Below are 21,389 nucleotides of genomic sequence, written 5' to 3'. Positions count from 1 at the left end.
TGTGTGTACATATGTGTGTGTGTATACCTCCTGCATTCTGTATCCTCACTTCTCTCAGGTGATAAGTAGCAGAGTCCGCTGGGATTGGTCATTACACTGGTCAGATTTGAAAATTATTTGTTTTTACCATATTGTTGTCTGTACAAACTATTTCTCCAGTTCTGTTTATTTCACTTTACATCAGCTCATATAAATCTCCAGTTTTTGTAAGACCATCCCCTTCATCATTTTTTTATAGCACAATAGCATTCTGTTATATTTATATAACATATCTTCCTCAACCATTCCTCAATTTATGGGTACTTCCACAGATAACCATACTTTGCTGCCTCAAAACAAGTTTTAAATGTTTTTGTATATCCTTAGAATTTATTTGGATTAGGATGAATCCCTTCCTTTGTCTACTCTTCCTCTAATTAATAATACTAATAATAGCTAGCACTTGCTTAGTGTATCAGGCACTATGCTAAGCTCTTTACAGATATTATTTGACTCTCACAACAATCCTGGGAGATAGGTACTATTATCACACCCATTTTACAATTGAGGAAACTGAGTCAGCCTGTGTGTAAACCTTCTTCAACTTATTCATATAGAAATGTCTATTTGCATACCCTATGTAAGACAATTTTCCCTAACCTTCCCTTCCCTTCACTATACTGTATTCCTCCTCCCTTCTCTTTCCATTCATCTTTTAAGATCAAGATCTAAGAGAACCATTGTCAGGCATTCTGTCTAATTAGATTACCCCTGTGACCCCTGATAATGAAAGGGTTCATAATACACCATTTTTCTCATAGTAGTATATAAGTTATTTATCCTTGGTTAGTCCTTTATTATTGTTCATTTCGTATTTCCTTTAAACATTTTTCTTAATTCCTGTATTTGAACTTCAAAGTTTCTAAACAACTCTGGTCTTTTCACAAGGAATGCTTGGAAGTCCTCTATTTAATTCAAAGCCCATTTTCCCCCTTTAGGACTATACTCAGTTTCTCTTGGTAGATAATTATTAGCTACTAGCCTATATCCTATGTCTTCTGTAATATGGTATTTCAAGTTCTGCACTCCTTAATGATGGTGACTAGTAAATCATGAGTGATCCTGAGTGTGGCTCTTTATTTCTGGTTGTTTGCAGTATTTTTTTTTCTTTGACCAGGAAGCTATGGATTTTGGCTACAATGTTCCTGAGGCTTCATTTTGAGGTTTCTTTCAGGAGATGACTGGTTGATCTCTTCTATTTCCACTCTGCCCTGTGGTTCTGTGAGATCTTGGCAATTTTCTTGATGTTAAGACTGGTCTCTAGGCACTTCTATAAGAAGTGTCTGGACTGGTCCTGTTGCTGCTTTCTTGGGGTATTGAGTGTCATGTTGTTCTAGGATCTCAGGGACCACTGAGGTTCTGGACCTGTACGGTTTCAGGGCTTCCAAAGTGGTCTGATATAGGGCAAAATATGATTGTCGAGCTCTGCAAGTTCCTGACCTAGATTTGTCTAAATAATAGTAGATTGCTGATGGATTCAGTTATTGTCAGCCAGATGGAAAGCTCTGCTGGTTCAGAGTAACAAATCTGTAGTCTAGGATTCCTGCCCTGGTTATCTTCTGTAGATATCAGACTGGGCTGAAGGCTGGAATTGATACCCCATCCTTCTCAATATTGAACCACACCACTGCTCCTTCCTTCTACACTTACTCTTCAATAAGTCTACCCTTAAAGTTTGAGACTGCTAAGGAAAGGGGTTAGGGTGAGGTCACATATCCTGTTTTCAGTCCACTTCAGGTCTATGACCAGGAACTGGGTAGTGGACAACAAAGTTGCTAATTCACAGCTATTCGTGTCACAATGCCATAGTTTGAGTTTGGGACTCCTTCTTACCCTACTTCACAGCCTCTTCTTGAACCCTGGTGTCCTCTGAATCCTGCTCTAGTTTCCACCCCCAGCATCTTTAGTGTCTGAAGATCTTTTTATCTTTCTCCTGATGTCAGTCTGTGCTGGAAAAATGATTGACTTTGACTTTTTCTGGGATTTCCTGATCAGGATTCAGTGTGGGGCATTTTTAGTATTTGTATGGAAGAGTGTGGAATGGGAGCTCCTTGCTGCATAGTTTCCTCATACTTGGCCATTTTGGCTGCAGCCTCTTGAATTATTTATTTATAGATGTCTATGATCATTTAACTCATCTGTTTCTGTCTTTTATGAATACGTCACCTACTGGTTAGTCTGCTTGTGCTCCACACCTTTAACTGTTATTTTTTCCTCCTAAAACTCATTGTGATTTCAGTAACAACAATATTGTTTTAAGAACACCTTTCAGTGACTAAGTCATTTTGACTATCATAAATATCCAAATTAACTACAAGGGACATATGAAGGAAGAAGCTATCTGTATCAGAAAAAGAACAATTATGTATATAGAATGGCTTTAATATACACACACACACGCACACAAACACACAAACTACATACATGTGTCTAATGGTAGCCATATCTAGGATGGGAGGGGAGAGAAGAAAAAAGGGAAAAAAGAGAAAGTTACATGATAACTTTACTATATATTTTAAAGGAATAGCAACTTGTACATGACAGATTTGCAGTTTCATGTACAATAATGTTTTTCCCTATTCCATTATGTTATAAAATGCTTGTATTATTTAAGTTCAGAATGAAATAAATAAAATTTTCAAAAAGGCTTATGGTGACTTTGATCTTTTTTTCCCTTATCTTCCACTACAGCCTCAAACTATGTCAGCCTCCCCCAATGCTGAGCAATTCAGTCTCAATATCAGTGACTTCTGGGGGCAAGAATGGCCCCAGCTGGATGCTGGTTTTTTCCCTTCACCTTCATGGAGAGTCACATAACCACACATACTGGCATCTTGCTCCAATTAATTCTGTTTCTCAGTTATCAGGTTGAGCTCCATTGCACCAGAGTGATGGTACCCTGCTTTAACAGCCAGAGCAAGCTTCTGCTTTTTGTCTTTCATCATTAGGCATGGGGGAACTGTTGGGGGTGGGGGTGGGCAAAGTTGATGTATATTGCAAACCAAATGGTTGACTTGTGTTTCCCTGCCAGTGTGGTACCTGGTGGGGATGGGGTACTGAGAGCCTTAGGGATTAGGGTTTAGCCTTTTGCATTGTTAGTTCATTGGACTGTTACATTATTAAGGTTCTTGGTTTCCTCAACCATGAAAATAACCTTAAATTTCTTTATCTCTTGTGCATAATTCAATTTTTGAGAGGTTTGAAGATTGAAGGAAGGATTGAGGATTGAAGAAAGTATCTAATTCTCCATCTTATTGGTCATATGACCCCCTTAATTCTCCCTTCATTCTTAAACCCCTTTTATCACTCTGCCTGATCCGACTTTTTTCTCCACTGAGTTTAATATAATTCTTTGTGTGCTTATATGTGTGTGTATGCTCAACTTTCCTTGGTTTACTTCAGATGAAAATGAGGTTTCTTGGAATACTGATTCTCCTCACATATCCTCCCAAGTTTATATACTCTTCATTGAATGTATTCCTATTATGTGAGATATTCAGTTCTCTCCCTTCTCCCTTCTTTCTGCCTCTGCATATTCCCCTTTTCCTCCCATTTCCTTTTTCCATGAAGCCTATTCAAAAAGAACAAAACTATACCCTGAATGTTTTCTGTGACCCTTGAAGACATTTGGTTTGTGAAAAGTCACTTGTTTCTTCTCTCTCCTTTCAGGAGTTAAACAATTCATCAAAGCTTTCAATTTATCAAATTTATTTATCTTCCCATGTTTCTTTCAGTTCCTACATTTGCATTTCAAAATTTCTTTTAGTACTGGCCTTTTTAATCAGGAATGCTTATAATTACTCTATTCCATTAAAGATCCATTTTAATCCCTTTTATGATGGTACACAATTTTGCTAGCCGGACCATTCTTTGATATGCTTTTTGGAATGTTGTATCCCAAGCTCTCTGTTCTTTTATGCTAGCAGCTATCAAGCATTGTGCAATCGTCATTGAAAATTCTTGGTACTTGAAATATTTCTTTTTATCTTTGCAGTATTTTCTTGTCTTTGACCTGGAAGTTTTGGATTTTTGCTATGATGTTTCTGAGAATCTTTATTTCGTAGATTAGCAGTATATTCTATTTTTACTTTGCCCTATATTTAAGAAATTTTTATTTATGGTTTTAAAAATTATTACATGAAGACTTTATTTTTGGTTATGATTTTCATGTGCCTGTTTTTTTAGTTGTTTTTGACAATATATGTTTTACATTTTCTTCTGGTTATTTTTTCAATCTTCTGAGTTTGTTTAAAATATTTTTATTTTCTCATGAGGTTATTGCTTTCTGTTTGGCCTTTTTAAATTTTTAGAGTGCAAAATTCTGTGCTAAACTATTGATTCTACTTGCCATTGTTTCCTCCTCAGCTGTCATTTCTTTAACATTATATTGTGCATGTCTTGTATCATTCCTTCCAGGCAGTCTTGTAGTCCCTTTGGCTAAAGCATTCTTTTCTCTAATACGCTATTTGGATATGTTGTAGAATTACATTATTCTTCTGGGTTTAGTTTTTGAGCTTTTCTCAGTCTACACTTATTTATTGTTTTTAGCATTTTCTACCATGCACTCATATTTTCATCTTTAGCTTCTGAATTGGAGCTTAGTGTTTTGGATTCCACTACCTCCAATATTATTAGTGTCAAAAGGACCTGCTTGGTCTTAGAAGTGTTGTTGGCCTACGCTAGATCCCACTAGATATGAATTTCTGATCTTTGGCTCAGTCTCATGGTGTCTCAAGGTACATTTTGGATCCTTCTTTCTTTTCTTCAGTTTTAAACTTGAAGCTGGTCATTAACAAGTATGTTGATTCACTTCCTACCATTTGCATTGTTATTAGCTATAAGTTGGTACATGGGAAAAGTTGGTGATATTGTTTTCTATTATCTTGCATTTGTTCCTCTTGCACTGAATAGAAGAGGATCTATTTTTAAGAAATCGATGCTCTTATGAAAAAATAAGTCTTACATACAAAGAAATTGAGAATCATGCTTAACTTTGAGAAAAGTACTTCCCTTGTAGGTAGAGCCAAATCTAAATTTTTCATGTTAGAGAGATATTAGTAGGATACAATAAACGGACTGAGATATGATACTTGCATACTTTTACCATCCATGCAGGCATTGCAGAGGTCTGTTTGAAATGAAAATATAAACAAGTAATGGAAGTGCATATCATAAGAGCACTAGTGTGACCAGACTGAAATGATTTTTGCTAGTTTTTTTTCTTAATAAAGGACAACAAAGCTCCCCCAGGGACTTGACTGACTTGAAAAATGAAGGCTCAAGCTCTGTCATATTTGATGCAGCTACCTGGTAGACTCTGTATTTATATGGTTTCCTGGCCACCTAATAGCATAAAGAGTCCAGCCTACATGAAGTCAGAGCCCTTTAGATTTGGCCAACATCCTGAGACTAGTTGAATCACTGCAGTCTGGCCTGCTGTCCATACAATTTTCCACAAGGAGATAAGTGTGGAACATATCTATTGAAGCTAAGCACTACTGTGTCCTTTTTAAATATCCTTGGCTAAGTACAACTTCTTTTTGTGAAATGTCAATAACCTATAAATATATAATTTCATTCTAGTAATGAACCTAAACTACAGGATACAGGCATGAAACCTAAATAATAGAATGTAGGCACGAAAGAAACACATGCCTAACAACTGGCTTTAAAAATTCAGGGTTATATCTTGAGATACTTCACTTTAATGATTCCCCATTACTGGAATTACAGAAAGATCAGTTGAGGAAACAGTTCATGAGAGGAGATATATATATACATACATATATATATATATGTACACACACACACACACACACACACATACATATATATTAGCATGTGTGTGAGATGGGAGATATGCCTGAGAAACAATCTACAATATCCAATTCATTGACCATTCCAGGAACATTCTACAGAAGACATCTTTATCTATGAAAATCTTCAGAAAATATCTGAAAAGAACAGCTAGTCAGTGGCATCATCACAGCTCAGTAACCCATATACATCATTTATAGTTGTCATAACAAAGAAGAAAGGAAAGATACAAAAGTATGTACACTACAGACTTCAAATAAATGAAAAATAAACAAAATCAGACCAGTACAGTATGCTTATGGACCCTGGAGTATATGTCAGACAGACAGTGGTTTTCTTTCTTGGATTGATGCAGTGGATATTCTCATATTCCTACAGCTGAGAAAGACAAAGAAAAGGTTGCTTTTGTATTTACAACTAGATTTTTAACAATTTGTGTGTATGCATCAAGAAATCTTCAGGGCACCTGCCACTTTTCAATGGTTAATGGCTAAAGCAGTCAGAGATATAAATTATGGGAAAGTGTTGGTCTTCTTAGATGAGCTTATTGTGTTTAGAAAGCCAATGGAAAAATATGGAGAGTTTTAGATGGTTAAATTTAGATTTAGCTTAGTTTTAGATTGGCTAAAGAAAGCTGGCCTAAAACTGCCAATCATGTATCAGTTATCACAGGGCCTCTGTTGTTGAAGAGTCACATAATGTCTCAACAAGGTATGAACATTGTCCAAGGAAAGACAAAAGTGCTAAAGAATGTATCATATTCACAGAATCTTCAAAATCTACATATTTGCTTCTGTGTTTCATGACCAACAACTAGGAGGACATTTCCTGAACTCCACAACCTTTCAAACCTCTCCAAACTAAGAATTATGTACAGGAGATAAAGCAGTTTCATTTATCTCTACAGTTTAAAACATCAAGAACACTAAGGAGTAACGATCTGAGGACTAACAGCAGAGAAGGCTCAATCCTTAACACATTCACTCAGCATTCTCCCACACCAACCTTCATGATCTGACAAGGCTGCACAAGGCTACCCATTGGATTGCAACAAAACTCAAATATGCCTTCACATTTAGGCAGTTAGTTGGTGCAGTAGATAGAACACTGAGCCTGAGTCAGAAAGTCCTGTTCCTCTAAAAGTAACTTGGGCAGAGATTAAAGCAAGTGAATTATAAGTTGCACAGCATTGAAAGGGGCTGAAACAGCTTTTGAGGTTCAGCCTTCAGGGAAAAGCTGCTAAAGGGTAAGGAACCAGAAAGTAAGCTCCAGAGGAATATGGGGGGGGGGGTAAAATCGAAAAGAACTCAGGAGATAAAAAGAAACTCTTTTAAGACTTTGAGCACAAACAATGAGCTCTTTTAAACTTTGAGCACATGAAACAAAAGGGAAATATTATTAACAGAAGGAAAGATGGCCTCCTGGTCAGCTAAATGAGCCCAAAAATCGATGGCTAAATAATGTAAGACAACTGCTTTACCCCTTTATTTTTGCTTCTCTGCATTCATTTTGTGGTGCTTTTCTGTCCATTTGTGGAGGAAATCTGGAGAGCTTGGAAATTTCTGACCTGTTCCAATTTACACATAAAATTATTACTTAAGTAACAACAAAATCATATGATTATATCAATAGATGCAGAAAAGCTTTTGACAAAGTCCAACCCTCCTTTTTATTAAAAACACTTGAAATTATTGGTATAAATTGATTTTTCCTTAAATTCACAAAAATCATTTATCTGAAACCATTAGCAAACGTTATTTGTAATGCAGATAAACTAAAAGCCTTCCCAGTTAGACTATGTGTGAAACAAGAATGGCAGTTGTCACCAATATTATTCAGTATTGTATTGGAAATCCTAGCAATAGCAATAAGAGAAGAAAAAGAAATAGAAGGAATAGGAATATGGAATGAGATCATAAAACTATTTCTTTTTGCAGATGATATAATGATATATTTGGAAAATCCCAAAAACTCAATTAAAAAGTTAGTTAAAACAATGAATAATTTTAGCAAAGTAGAAGGATGTAAAGTCAATTCACATAAAGCACCAGAATTCTTAAATGTCACAAACAAAACTCTGCAAAAATACCCCATTTAAAATAACTCTAAATTGTATAAAATATCTGAGAATACACCTGCCAAACCAAACCCAGGAACTGTATAAACAAAATTATAAAAAAACTTTTTATACAAATAAAATCAGATTTAAATAATTGAAAAATATTAATTATTCATTGGTAGGTAGAGCCAACATAATAAAAATGACAATTTTACCTAAACTAATTTATATATTCAACACCATCCCAATTAAATTACGAAATAAAAATTTACTGAATTACAAAAGAAAATAACAAAATTCATTTGGAAAAACAAAAAGTCAAGAATATCAAAGGAAATAATGAAAAAACATGTAAAGGAAAGAAGTTTAACAGTACCAGATCTTAAACTATGTTATGAGGCAGTAATTATCAAAACTATCTGATACTATCTAAAAAATAGAAAGGTTGATCAATGGAATAGATGTATAATTTACAGCAGCATATGAATATAATAAACCTTGTATTTGACAAGTGTAAAAACTTAAGATTTTGGAAGAAGAATTGATTATTTGGTAACAATTGTTTGGCAAACTGGAAAGCAGGAAGGTAGAAATTGGGCATGGACCAATAATTTACACCATTTACCAAGACAGAATCAAAATGGACACATAACTTAAATATAAAAAGAGATTTTACAAGAAAATTTGAAGAATATAGAATATATTATTTCTCAGACTTTTAGATAGGTGAAGAATTTATGAATAAAGAAGAGATAGAGAGCAAAGTTAGGTGTAAAAGGAGATAATGATTACATTAAATTAAAAAGGTTTTTTTACAAGTAAAACAAATGAAGCCAAGATTAGGAAGAAAATAGAAAATTGGAAAAAATGTTTATAGTTTCTCAGATAAAGGTCTCATATCAAAAACATATGAAGAAGTTTGTCAAATGTATAAAAATGAGTCATTTTTCAATTGGTAAATGGTCAAAAGATATGAATAGACAGTTTTTTAAAGAATAAATCAAAACAATTCATGTCATTTGAAAAATGCTCTAAATCAGTATTGATGGGAAAAATTAAATTAAGCTAAAACAAATCAAAACGACCTTGAAATATCATTTATAACTTTACATGTACTACATTGACAAAAATAATAGAAAGAGAAAGTGACAAATGTTGGAGGGGAAGTGGAAAAATTGGGACACCAATTCATTGTTGGTAGAATTGTGAATTGATCAAATCATTTTGGAAAGCAACCTGGAATTGTACTCAAAGAGTAATTAAACTACTTATACCCTTTGACCCAGCAACACCACTACTAGATCCATTTTCAAAGATGATTAAGGAAAAAGGAAAAAAAAATATGTTCTAAAATATTTATAGCAGCTCTCTTTATAGTGGCAAACAATTCAAAATTGCAGGAATGCCCATCATTTGGGGAATGGATGAACAATTTATGGTATATGATAGTGATGGAATACTACTGTGCTACAAGAAAAAATGAGCTCAATGATCTTAGAAAAACATGGAGAGATGCATGAAATAATGAAAAGCAAAATGAGCAGAACCAAGAGAACATAGTATATAGTAACAGCAATATTGTTTTAAGAATGACTTTTAGTGATTTATTTTGATTATTATAAATACCCAAGTTAACTACAAAGGATATATGAGGAAAGATACTATCTGTATCAAGGGAAAGAACTTATAAATAGAAGTACGTATAGAATAATTTTACATATATATGTTTATGTATACGTGTATATATATATATATATGTATATATACTTATATGTATCTAATGGTAGACATCTCTAGGGTGGGGTAAGAGAAGGGTAGGAAAAAAAGAAGAAAAGATTTACATGATAATTTTGTTGTGTATTTGAAAGGAATAGCAAATTGTGTTTAACAGATTTGCAGTTTCATGTACAATCATCCTTTATTGTACTGTTATGGAAATGTTTGTTTTATTCCATAAATATGTATTAATTTTTTAAAAATGGAAAAAAAAGACAACAAAATGAATAAACATCTGAGGAGACAGAGGGTCCTATGAGTTTTCAAAAACCTCTAAGAGGTTTGCAGTAAAAGAGGGGTTTTTTGTTTGTTCACTTTTCTAGAAACAATCTGCTGATTGTTACCAATGAGACATTGTTTTCCGTGTTCAGAATTTCTGTGAAATTTTCTTGTATTATTTATTACATTGTAGTCTTCAGGTTTTCTGTCTTGTCATTTTCTTCAACATGACCAAGGATCCTTCTCTACACACCCTGTCTTCAAGATCAATATGCTTTGCTTACAAAGTCCTGTATTATCTGAGTTTCCTTTCTTTTATATTTGAAGGGCTTTCTCCTTGTCTCTTGAAGAATTTCATGTTTGTCTTTGGAACCAAGACTATTCAGTGTCCTTCAGAAACTGTCTTAAATGTATATACTCAAAATGCCTGAGCATCAAAACTTATAAGGGAAAACAACCAAATTACAAATTGATATAAGCAGCAATACAATAGTGGCAAGGGAAAAACATCTAATGGGAAAACAAAGAAAAGTGAAAATATTGAATTGAAAAACATTCTGGAACAACTTGTGATATGGGCAAGGGGGGGCCCTGCAAAGCCAAGATAGAGGTGTAAAGGCAGAGACTCCCCTGAGCTCTCCCCCAAACTCCTCCAAATACCTTTAAATAATGACTATGAACAAATTCTAGAATGGCAGAACACACAAAAAGAATGAAACAATTTTCTAGCCCCAGACAACTTAGAAGGTCAGCAGGAAAGGTCTGTTGCACCAGGATGAGAGAGAAGCACAGTCCACAGCAGATTGAGCCAGAGCAGACCTGGCCCCAGTAAACTAAGAGCAGGCCTCAGGGTGATTGACTCAGAGGCAGCAGTGGCAGTTTCCAGACCTCTAAACCCACAGATGATAAGGGGATTGGACAATGGATCAGAAGGAGATTTACAGAGGTCCCTTTGCTGGCACCAGGGGCAGGACTCTGTTTCATTTCTTATATTTGGATCTAAGTTGCAGTCCTGGGTCTTAGTCCCAGTGTGAGAAGGAGCACTAACACAGCAGAGCTTGTAGCCACAGAAAAGCAGAAACCCTGGTAAAATGTCCAGGGTTGAAAAGAGTGCTTGTGGTCACTCATAGACCAGTGCACAGTGTAGGAGAGTAATAAACACACCTCTCTCTAGGTTATACTACCTTGGAGAGGAAAAAAAAAGCCCTACAGGTCCCCAGAATTACCTCTGAAAAAAAGCTGCACAAAAAAACCTGAAGCTTGGGACAGTGCCCTCTCTGCTTGCAAGGGAGAGTCCATTTTAGCATAAAGTTAAAAGTCAAGAAATAGACTGGAAAATGAGCAAACAACAGAAAAAAATTCTGACCATAGAAAGTTACTATGGTGACAAGGAAAATCAAAACACACATTCAGAAGAAGACAACAAAATCAAAATTCCTGCATCCAAAGCCTCAAAAAATACGAATTGGTCTTAGGCCATGGAAGAGCTCAAAAATGATTTTTAAAATCAAATAAGAGAGGTAGAGGAAAAATTGGGAAGAGAAATGAGAGTGATGCAAGGAAATCATGAAAAAAAAGAGTCAACAACTTGGTAAAGGAGGCACAAAAATACTGAAGCAAATAGCACCTTAAAATACAGAACAGGCCAAATGGTAAAAGAGGCACAAAAATCGAATAAAGAGAAGAATGTCTTGAAAAGCAGAATTGGCCAAATGGAAAAAAGATGCACAAAAATTCAATGAAGAGAATTCCTTGAAAAGTAGAATTGGCCAAATGGGAAAGGAGGTACAAAAGCTCACTGAAGAAAATAATTCCTTAAAAGTAAGAATTGGAGGGGCAGCTAGGTGGCGCAGTGGATGGAACACCAGCCCTGGATTCAGAAGGACCTGCTGTGTGACCCTGGGCAAGTCACTTAACCCCATTGCCTAGCCAAAAAAAAAAGAAAGAAAGAAAGAAAGAAAGAAAGAGAAAAATTTAAAAAAACAGAAACAAAAAAAGTAAGAATTGGGCAGGTGGAAACTAATGACTTTATGAGACATCAAGAAACAATCAAACAAAACCAAAAGAATGAAAAAATAGAAGACAATGTGAAAAACCTCATTGGAAAAACAACTGACCTAGAAAATAGACCCAGGAGAGATAATTTAAGAATTATTGGACTATGGGAAAGTCATGATTTAAAAAAAAAGCCTAGACATCATCTTTCAAAAAATTATCAAGGAGGGGCAGCTAGGTTGCTTAGTGGATAGAGTACTGGATTCAGGAGGACCTGAGTTCAAATCCAGCCTCAGACACATAACACTTACTAGTTGTGTGACCCTGGGCAAGTCACTTAACCTCATTGCCTAGCCAAAAAAAAAAATTATCAAGGAAAACTGCCTTGATATTCTAGAACCAGAGGGTAAAAATAGAAATTGAAAGAATCCACTAATCATCTCCTGAAAGAGATCTTAAAATGAAAACTCCCAGGAATATTGTAGAGAAATTCCAGATACCCCAGATCAAGGAAAAAATACTGCAAGCAGCCAAAAAGCTTCTAAATTAAAGGATTGGAGGGCTTGGAATATGATATTCCAGAGGGCAAAAAAGGTAGGATTACAGCCAAGAATCACCTACCCAGCAAAGCTGAGTATTTTCAGGGGGAAAAATGGATATTCAATGAAATAGAGGACTTTCAAGCATTCCTGATGAAAAGACCAGAGCTGAATAGAAAATTTGACTTTCAAATACAAGACACAAAATAAGCATAAAGAGGTAAACAAGAAAGAGAAATAATAGGGGATTTGATAAGGTTAAACTGTTTTTATTCTTACATGGGAAAATAATATTTATAACTCCTAAAAACATTCTCACTATTAGGGCAGTTAAGAGGATTATACATAGACAGAAAACAGAGGTGTGAGTTGAATGTGATGGTATGATTACCTAAAAAAATATGATTAAGAGATGAGAAAGAGGAATGCACTGGGAGAAGGGGAAGTGGAGAGGTAGAATGGGGCAAATTTTCTGACATAAAAGAGGCCTGAAAGAGTTTTTACTGTGAAGGGGGAAATGGGGAAAGGGGAGCACACTAACCTTACTCTCATTGGAATTGTCTCAAAGAGAGAATAACTTGCACACTCAGTTGGGTGTAGAAATCTATGTTCCCATACAGGAAAGTAGGAAAGGAAGGGGATAAGAGAAGGAGGAAGCTGACAGAAGGGACAGAAGTTTGGGGGAGGTAAAAGTCAGATGAAAAACACTTTGAGGAATGGACAGGGTGAAAGGAGAGAGTAGGATAAATGGGGTGAAATGGGATGGAGGGAAATACATAGTTGGTAATCATTACTGTGAAAAATATTTTTATAGTGAATTTCTCTGATAAAGACTTCATTTCTCAAACATATAGAAAACTGAGTCAAATTTATAGAAATAAGAGCCTTTCCTCAATTGATAAATGGTTAAAGGATATGAACAGGCATTTTTCAGGCAAAGTAATCAAAGCTATCTATAGTCATAGGGGGAAAAAAATGCTCTAAATCACCACTGATGAGAGAAATGCAAATTAAACAACTCTGAGCAACTATTGCATACCTGTCAGATTGGCTAATATGACAGAAAGAAAAATGAGAAATGTTGAAGAGGATGTGAGAGGATTAAAACACTACTGTATTATTGGTGAAATTGTATACTGATATGGGGCAGCTAGGTGGTGCAGTGGATAGAGCACCAGCCCTGGAGTTGGAAGGACCTGAGTTCAAATCCGGCCTCAGACCAAACACTTGACACTTACTAGCTGTGTGATCCTGGGCGAGTCACTTAACCCCAATTGCCAAGAAAGAAAGAAAGAAAGAAAGAAAGAAAGAAAGAAAGAAAGAAAGAAAGAAAGAAAGAAAGAAAGAAAGAAAGAAAGAAAGAAAGAAAGAAAGAAAGAAAGAAAGAAAGAAAGAAAGAAACTCTATGCTGATTCAAATATTTTGGGGAGCAATTTGGAGCTATGTCCAAAGGGCTATAAAACCATGCATACCTTTTAACCAAGCAATACCACTACCAAGTCTGTATCCCAAAGAGGTGAAAAACAAAAGGGAAATAGACATATCTGCACAAAAATATGTATAGCAACTCTCTTAGTGGTGGCAAAGAATTAGAAAGTGAGGAGATGTCCGTCAATTGGGAAATGACTGAATAAGTTGTTGTATATGATTGTGATGGAATACTATTGCGTTTTAAGAAATGATGATCAAGATGCTCTCAGAAAAACGTTGAATGACTTACATGAACTGATGCAAAATGAAATGAGCAGAACCAGGAAAACATTGTACACAGTAACAAGAATATTGTATGATGCTCTACTATAAATAACTTAGCTATTCTCAGCAGTACACTTATCCAAGACAATTCTCAAGACTTTTGATGAAAAATGCTGTCCGTCTCCAGAAAAAAAAAATTGGTAGAGCATGAATGCAAATTAAAGATACTTTTTCTTTACTTTATTTTCCTTACTTTTTTTTTTGTCTGGGTTTGCTTTTACCAAATGACTTACATATAAACTCATGTCAAATTGCTTGCCTTCTCAATGGGGGTGGGGAGAGGATGGAGGAGAAAATTTGAAATCAAAATTTAAAAGAAAAAGAATGTTAAAATTGTTTTTACATGTAATTGGGAAAAATAAAATATTGAATAGGATTAAAAAATTTTAAAAAGACATGATACATTTTAAATGGGTCTATTAAGAATTTATTAAGTATTCTTCAGCACTACATGGAAAAAAACTTGACCATGTACTAAGACAATGAAATACTGCAAATAAATATTGAAAGGGTAGAAATAGTTTACACAAAATTATAGAGTATAACAAATTATAAATAGGAATAAGTTCAGAGAACACAAACAAAAGACACAGACCCAAATGGAAGCATAACAGTCAATTTCTAAATAATGAGTGCATAAAAGACAAATTATAGAGACAAGGAAAAGTTTAAAAAATCAAGTAAAAGAAAGTTATGATACAATATATCAAACATACCAAAGTTTTTGGAACGCTGTTAAAACATTCCTCACCAGAAAAATCATATTTCCCCAAAATATACATTAACAAAATGCTTTATTATCTGTATATGGTTGGACAACTATCTCAAAAGCTGTTCTGTGACTTAAATGCCTTATACATGATCTTGAATTGAGTTTAGCTGGAAAAATCTAAAACACAATGAAATTTGAGAAACTTACCAGTGAAGACATAAGCTCCTGAAGTAGACATGGTTTATTCTGAAAGGGAAAAAATTAATACCTTTACAATTGTGATTATTTGATTTTTAGAAATTAAAATAAATGTTAGAAGCAATATAGAAATGTTTCATATTTTATCTATAAACTATTAATTTTGCTTTGTCTTAAATCAGTTATTTAATAATACTAATAGGTTGACATTTGCTGTAATAATTATCAATTTCTAATTTAAAAATTTTGTCATAAAACTCTGTCATTAGGAACTCTGATAAACACAATGGAACCAACCACAGTTTCAGAGGACTCAGAATGAAACATACTATCCACCTCCAGATAGAGAGGCAAGGAGCTGAAGAATGCATATTGAAATTTGAGGGGGGGAAGAAAGGAAATGGCTATTGCAGTAATTTATTTTGCTTTGCATGACTATAAATATTTGCAATATGTTTTTGTTTTTTTTCTTGCTTTCTCAAAATCTAGGGGAGTGGGAGGTGGGGGAGAGAGAATTCAGAACCAAAGATAAAATATAACTGAATTTTTTTTAAAAAAAGACACAAAACTGTCAATGAATGGAAAAATATTATCAAGGTAGCTAGATGGCACAGTAAATAGAGAATTTGACTTGGAGTTATGTAGATCTGAGTTTGAATTTTCCCTCAGACACTTAAATAATGACTATGGGCAAATCACTTACCCTCTGTTTGCCTCAATTTCCTCATCTGTAAAATGGGGATAATAATAGTACCTACCTTCCAGGATTACTATAAGGATAAAAATGAGATATTTTTAAAGTGTTTTGCAAACCTTAAAGCATTATAAATGCTAGCTATGCAATCAATCTATAATGATTATAATTATTTCTTCTGCCAAAAATTACAAATCAATACTGTTGTTTTTCCATCACTGTTGATTCATTTTCTAATGATGGGAAAAGTTAGAAATCATTTCCGAAAAGCAAATACTCTAGCTCATCACTCTTCTTGAGTGAGACTCTCTTATGTGTGCAGAGCTGTAAACAAAAAATAGCAATATATGCTAGATTAAGTATATATCGTTTAAGTAAAGAATAACCTGCCAAGTGATTATATTAATGTTTTCCCAGGGAGTTTTGGAATTCCATATGGCATATTTTAGTCAGAAATGGATTTGTAGATATGTTTATAAATATATTCTTAAGATCATGGATTTGGAATTAGAAGGGATCTTAGAGGTTATTTGGACCAGCTCTTTCATTCTGCCATTGCACCATTTTGCCTCATATACATACATATTTATCTATGTAGCTGCAATATGTATGTACATATAGAATGATATATTTTCTGTATAACTATATTCAGATTATGTATATGCACATGAATATATAATTGTATATACATATATATATATACACATGAAAATAATGCATTACTTAAAAACCAGCTACACTACCAAAAAAAATTAAATTGCTGAGCTCTTTCAAGAGAGCTACTATGTAATATTTATAAAAACTCACAAATAAAATGAAATATTTTTCTTAAGCACAGATCCACAAATGTATATTCATGATAGTTGGTTGCGTCTATTAGAATTTTAGAATTAGAAGGCCAAGTAGGGATCATCTATTCCAAGCTTTCAATTCATAGATGAAGAAATTGAAGCCGTGTCAGACAGTAAGTGTTAGAGTTAGGAACCAGGTTCTTTAGCTCTCAGTCCGATGGACTTTCCAATTAAAAAAAAAGCTTATTATTAAATATTTATGAAACAAATATCTGTGGATGTAAGCCGAGAAAAGGATGTCTGTTTTGAGTCACTTACAATAGTGATGATGGGTTATACTGAGCCCTGTGAAGAACAGCATAAATTTGTGAGACTTCCCAGGTTGATGCATAAATATAAAACTTTCCTTAAAAAGGCAGATTTAGGATGCTTTAGTATGAAGTACAAAGAACTTAGCATCAATCTAAGATCAGAATGCCACTTGCTGTGTAAATTTGAGTAAGTCAATTAACCTTTCTGCACTTCAGTTTTCTCACCTTCAAAATGTGAATAATAGTTGCGCAACTTTCCTACAAGATTGTTATGGGGCAAGGGGGCTTTGAAAAATCTTCAAATGCTAATTAAATGTGTCTTGTTAATATTATTATAACTACATTTTAGACCTAAATCTAAAAACTGACTGCCAGGGAATGATACTATTCCTCAGTTGTATTTAGTTTCTAAAACAAAATCCATAGAAACTTCATTAGTCCATATAACTCCATCTTCCATAAGGTGGAAAAAAACAAATTCATGCTAGATTGGAATTAATTTTATAATATCCTAACATCCATTTGCATTAATGAAATGACCAAACATTACCATTAGCACTTCATTGTAAAATGACATCCTATTTTTTGCACATCTCTTCCTCACCCCTCTTTTAAAAACAAAGATTGGAGTCTTTTGTTTGCTTCCCTTATGTAATTTGTAACTTCACAACTAAGGCTTCATTGTTTCTTAATCTTTTATGTTAACAACTCACTGAAGTTCTGCCAAAATTGGATAATTATATTCTATTTAATGTAACAATTTATTTACCTCATTACTTGAATTTAAACCATTAGAGCAAGGCATTTTGTTTATACAAATGAATGAAATTTTCTTTAAAAATCACCTTGTTACATAATTACTCACTTGTTGAAAGTCATGGGTGAAATACTAAAGAATTAAACCTCTCCCCACCCCAAGACTGCTGCTCTCTAATCATCTAAATGTCTGCAAGTAGAAAAAACAGTACTTCAGAGAATATTATCTATTTAAGTCAAATTAGGTCATCATACTATTTTTATGATTCGACTGGGTATTTATCAATGTGTTAGAAATGGGAAAGTTTCATGTTTTCATTAAGAGAGATTTACAGAATAATAATCTTGAATAAAGAAAATGTCACTTTGAAATGGAATATTTTTTAAAAATAAATGTTAGGGCAAGAAATATGGAGAAACAAAATTGTTTATGTCATTCTTATCTGTGGCAAATTCACCAAGTATTTAAAAAGTGAATATAATAATACTAAAATAATGGTATTTCTGATTTTTTAAACAAAAAGTTGGATAAATTAAGAAGTTAGAAATCCATATTTTGCATTTAAATTTCCTAAAAATTAATAAACCTGCTGAAATGACTACACTGCTGAAATATTCCATTTTAATTAGGTGCCATCACTAGAAAAGGTAGGTTTCTTAGCTACTTCAACTAATCTTGTGACTTCGATTTGCCTGGAAATCGACATGTTTTTAATTTTACTCAACTAATATTTTGTTAGCATCTTCAATTGAATTTAGGTTTTTTGGTATATTGTCAATGTTTGGACTTCAAGTCTTTAGATATCTAGTTTCCGTTTCAAGCCATTCACTTCGATATCTTCTCCATTTAACTGACAAATGATACTATAATGTCATCGAATTATTGAGTAATACAGGTTTTAATTGGAAGGTTTTTTTGTAAAATTTAACATCTAACACATCCACACAGAAAAGTTGTAATGCCCTGGCACATAATATTTTTCTTTGGGGTAAAGGCTAGGAGTTTGGAGATCTGTGGCAGAGAAATTCATATTGAAAAGTCTTATTTTAATAGGCATCCTAGTGCTGAACCAATTTTTATGAGTAAATCATGTATAAAATGTATCCTTTTTCAAATTCTTTCCCATTAACTCTGGAACTTAGTCCTTGATATTAATATATGATTTAAATTTTCTTTAAAAGGTTTATTTTAATCAGTCCATGATCAAAAAAGATAAGTTCTGATTCAGAAATATTACTTAATCACATTTTTAGTAATGTTAATGCTGCCAATTTACTATTTCTGCATTTTTATGTTGTTGAAAATTTGTAATTCAAATATTGGCAAAGCATATACAGTATTATAAATCAATCTGTAATAAAACAATAATGAATTCTGTACTGAAATAATAATTTTCAGATCATTAGGTATCCCTAAAGTTCTTCAGGTTGTTCCTCAGCCCTCAAGTTAATGACATCTGGCAATGTATTGTAATAAAGAGAAAACAATCATATATAGAAAAAAATTGATTAAAATATTCAGTTGTCTAGGAAGACTTATCAAAAGTGCCTTGTACAAGAAGAAAAGAACTAGTTTGCTCTGATGATTTATATAAAAAGAGTATGATTACTTTCAAGTCAATAAAAATGTAGCACCATAGTTAAAAAATTTAAGGAAAATGAAAACTATTTACATTACAAAATTGCTGTTATATATGGTCTTTTTAAAAAGAAAGCTTTCTGGTGATTCCATTTATTGCTTATGGATTCAGTTCCCATTAAAATGTGCCCATCTTTGATGATGAACAATTTTGTAGAAATCTTCTATGTAAAATATGTTTGCATAGTTTCTGATGACTGTAGTGCATTGCTGGTAAATGTGATTTAGCTCTCAGAACACTGAATTACACGATAACCTGTTTGCTTACGTGATAATTTTTACCTATAAAAATATCAAAAGGAATTACAACAGGAAAACTAGGCATAATTGAATAAAAACTTCAGATTTTAAGTATTGTAAATTTCTGTTTGACTCAAGAAAACTCATGCACTTTCCTTGCAAAATGCCAAACAAATACAAAATCTCTAATGTATTTAAAGATAAACGTTTTAAAGTGTTTGCCAAGAGCAATTCCAAACTAGATATGATTAGTTTGCTCTTAAGTAATATCAACATTTTAAAGTCACACATTTCATCCTACTTAAACACATAAAAGATCTCATTAAAACAGGTTAACAGTGCACACAAGGAAACTTCTAGAAGACTTCATTACTTACTGTTCATAAAATCTTGCTTTCAGAGATTAACAGTTTTAGGAATTCATTTGCTATTTATCCTGGAATGTGAGATGATTAATCCTGCTTTGTTTGGCTAAGGAGAGAAAAAAAATAGTACAAGTCTCTCCTCTTTAAAACTATTCTCCATAACCTATTTTAGGTGGCATGGAGCTAGGAAATTCATGATAACAATAATTCCATACATCAGAAAAAAATCAGAAACAAAAATCAGTTTCAAATCTACTGTATAAAGTCATTTTGACATGCCTACACAACTGGTTGTGGTAACTTTCAGAGATGATTTCTAATCACACACACACACACACACACACACGCTCCAGGTTCTTTTAGAGAAAGCTCGCTGCTGGGAAGTTGATTTTGGCAAAATGCCAAAATTATGTGCAAAAGGGATTCATTACTGATTCATGGCAGCATTCTGCACTTACAAAAAAAAAAATGTGACCCAACAGGCTAAATCCACCACGAAACACAAAAACTAAGAAACAAAGATCACTTACTTAATATTCTTTCTAGAATGACATTACACTTTTGCGGAGGTTAAATACTTGTAAGTTCAATGCCATGTTTTGCTGCTTTCCAACGATTGTATAGTGTCCTATAAAACTTGTCAGTATTCTTTCTAAAACAGTTTCACCCTATAGTAATCTAGAAAGAATCTTTCCATATAATAGATCTTTGGGTCGGCATAATAATTTAATTTTCAGGAAACAAAATGGTGCAAACTGAACCATTTTCCCTACTTTGAATTTTTTTTTTAAAGTGCACAATGGTCTGCTATCTTTTAAACTTCCAGAAAGCTGATACGCACTGCAAACTTAGAGTCATTGCAGTTAACAAAGCTCAACACCACTCCCCACCCCCACCCCCAACTTTAACACAGAAGTAGATGCAATATACAGCCTTACCGAGATGTCTTCTGGCTTTTCCCCCCTGTGGATCAAAAACTTTCCTGCTTAAGCACACAGATAGCCTTTCACAAACCATAAAGGCCCTTTTTATTAATCTAGCACTGTAACTGACTGCTTTCTACACTATACTGAGACTCCAATTCTTCAGCTTTTAAGATAAAATACATTCGCAATACATAATTAGTGGGAAACGTTGCATAACATATTTTTCCTAAAGAAGAAAAAGGCATTTTTTTTTAAAGCTAAGAGGGTGGGGTCAGATGTTGAGCTATGCCTGAGAAAAGAAGCCTACACTGCACTAGTACCGAAGTACTAGCAGAAGCTGACCGGGAAAGAAGCCAGTGGAATGACTTTGTTTGACCCAGCTGCCAATCTCTCCCCAAGCAGTGCGCCAGACTAAACACTCACACTATTTGAACTCAAATCAGGCTACAGCAGCTGTTTGCTTCCCAGCTCTGAGCTCTTCACCCGCCGTGTCCTGTGTAACACATAAGATATAGATAGATTGGTTGCATGGCTAAAATATGTTCCATGTTTGAATTT

At 33.9% G+C, this 21,389-nt stretch overlaps 1 pseudogene across 1 annotated transcript in view; it reads right to left on the bottom strand.

The window, feature by feature from the left end:
- LOC110200873 (bifunctional phosphoribosylaminoimidazole carboxylase/phosphoribosylaminoimidazole succinocarboxamide synthetase-like) overlaps positions 1 to 21,185 on the bottom strand; it is a 193,131-nt pseudogene extending 171,946 nt beyond the window's left edge. The window contains exons 1-2 of the transcript XR_013482839.1: positions 20,844 to 21,185; positions 15,119 to 15,157 (exon numbers count right to left, since the gene is read on the bottom strand). The product of XR_013482839.1 is annotated as a bifunctional phosphoribosylaminoimidazole carboxylase/phosphoribosylaminoimidazole succinocarboxamide synthetase-like (transcript). The remainder of the gene's footprint in view (positions 1 to 15,118; positions 15,158 to 20,843) is intronic.
- Between the last annotated feature and the right edge of the window lie 204 nt (positions 21,186 to 21,389).

This window comes from Phascolarctos cinereus, unplaced genomic scaffold (assembly GCF_003287225.1).
Source record: "Phascolarctos cinereus isolate Bilbo 61053 unplaced genomic scaffold, phaCin_HiC Scaffold_726;HRSCAF=1367, whole genome shotgun sequence".
Taxonomy (NCBI): domain Eukaryota; kingdom Metazoa; phylum Chordata; class Mammalia; order Diprotodontia; family Phascolarctidae; genus Phascolarctos; species Phascolarctos cinereus.
The sequence above is the reverse complement of the archived record's forward strand: the minus strand, read 5'-3'. Positions and strand labels throughout refer to the sequence as shown.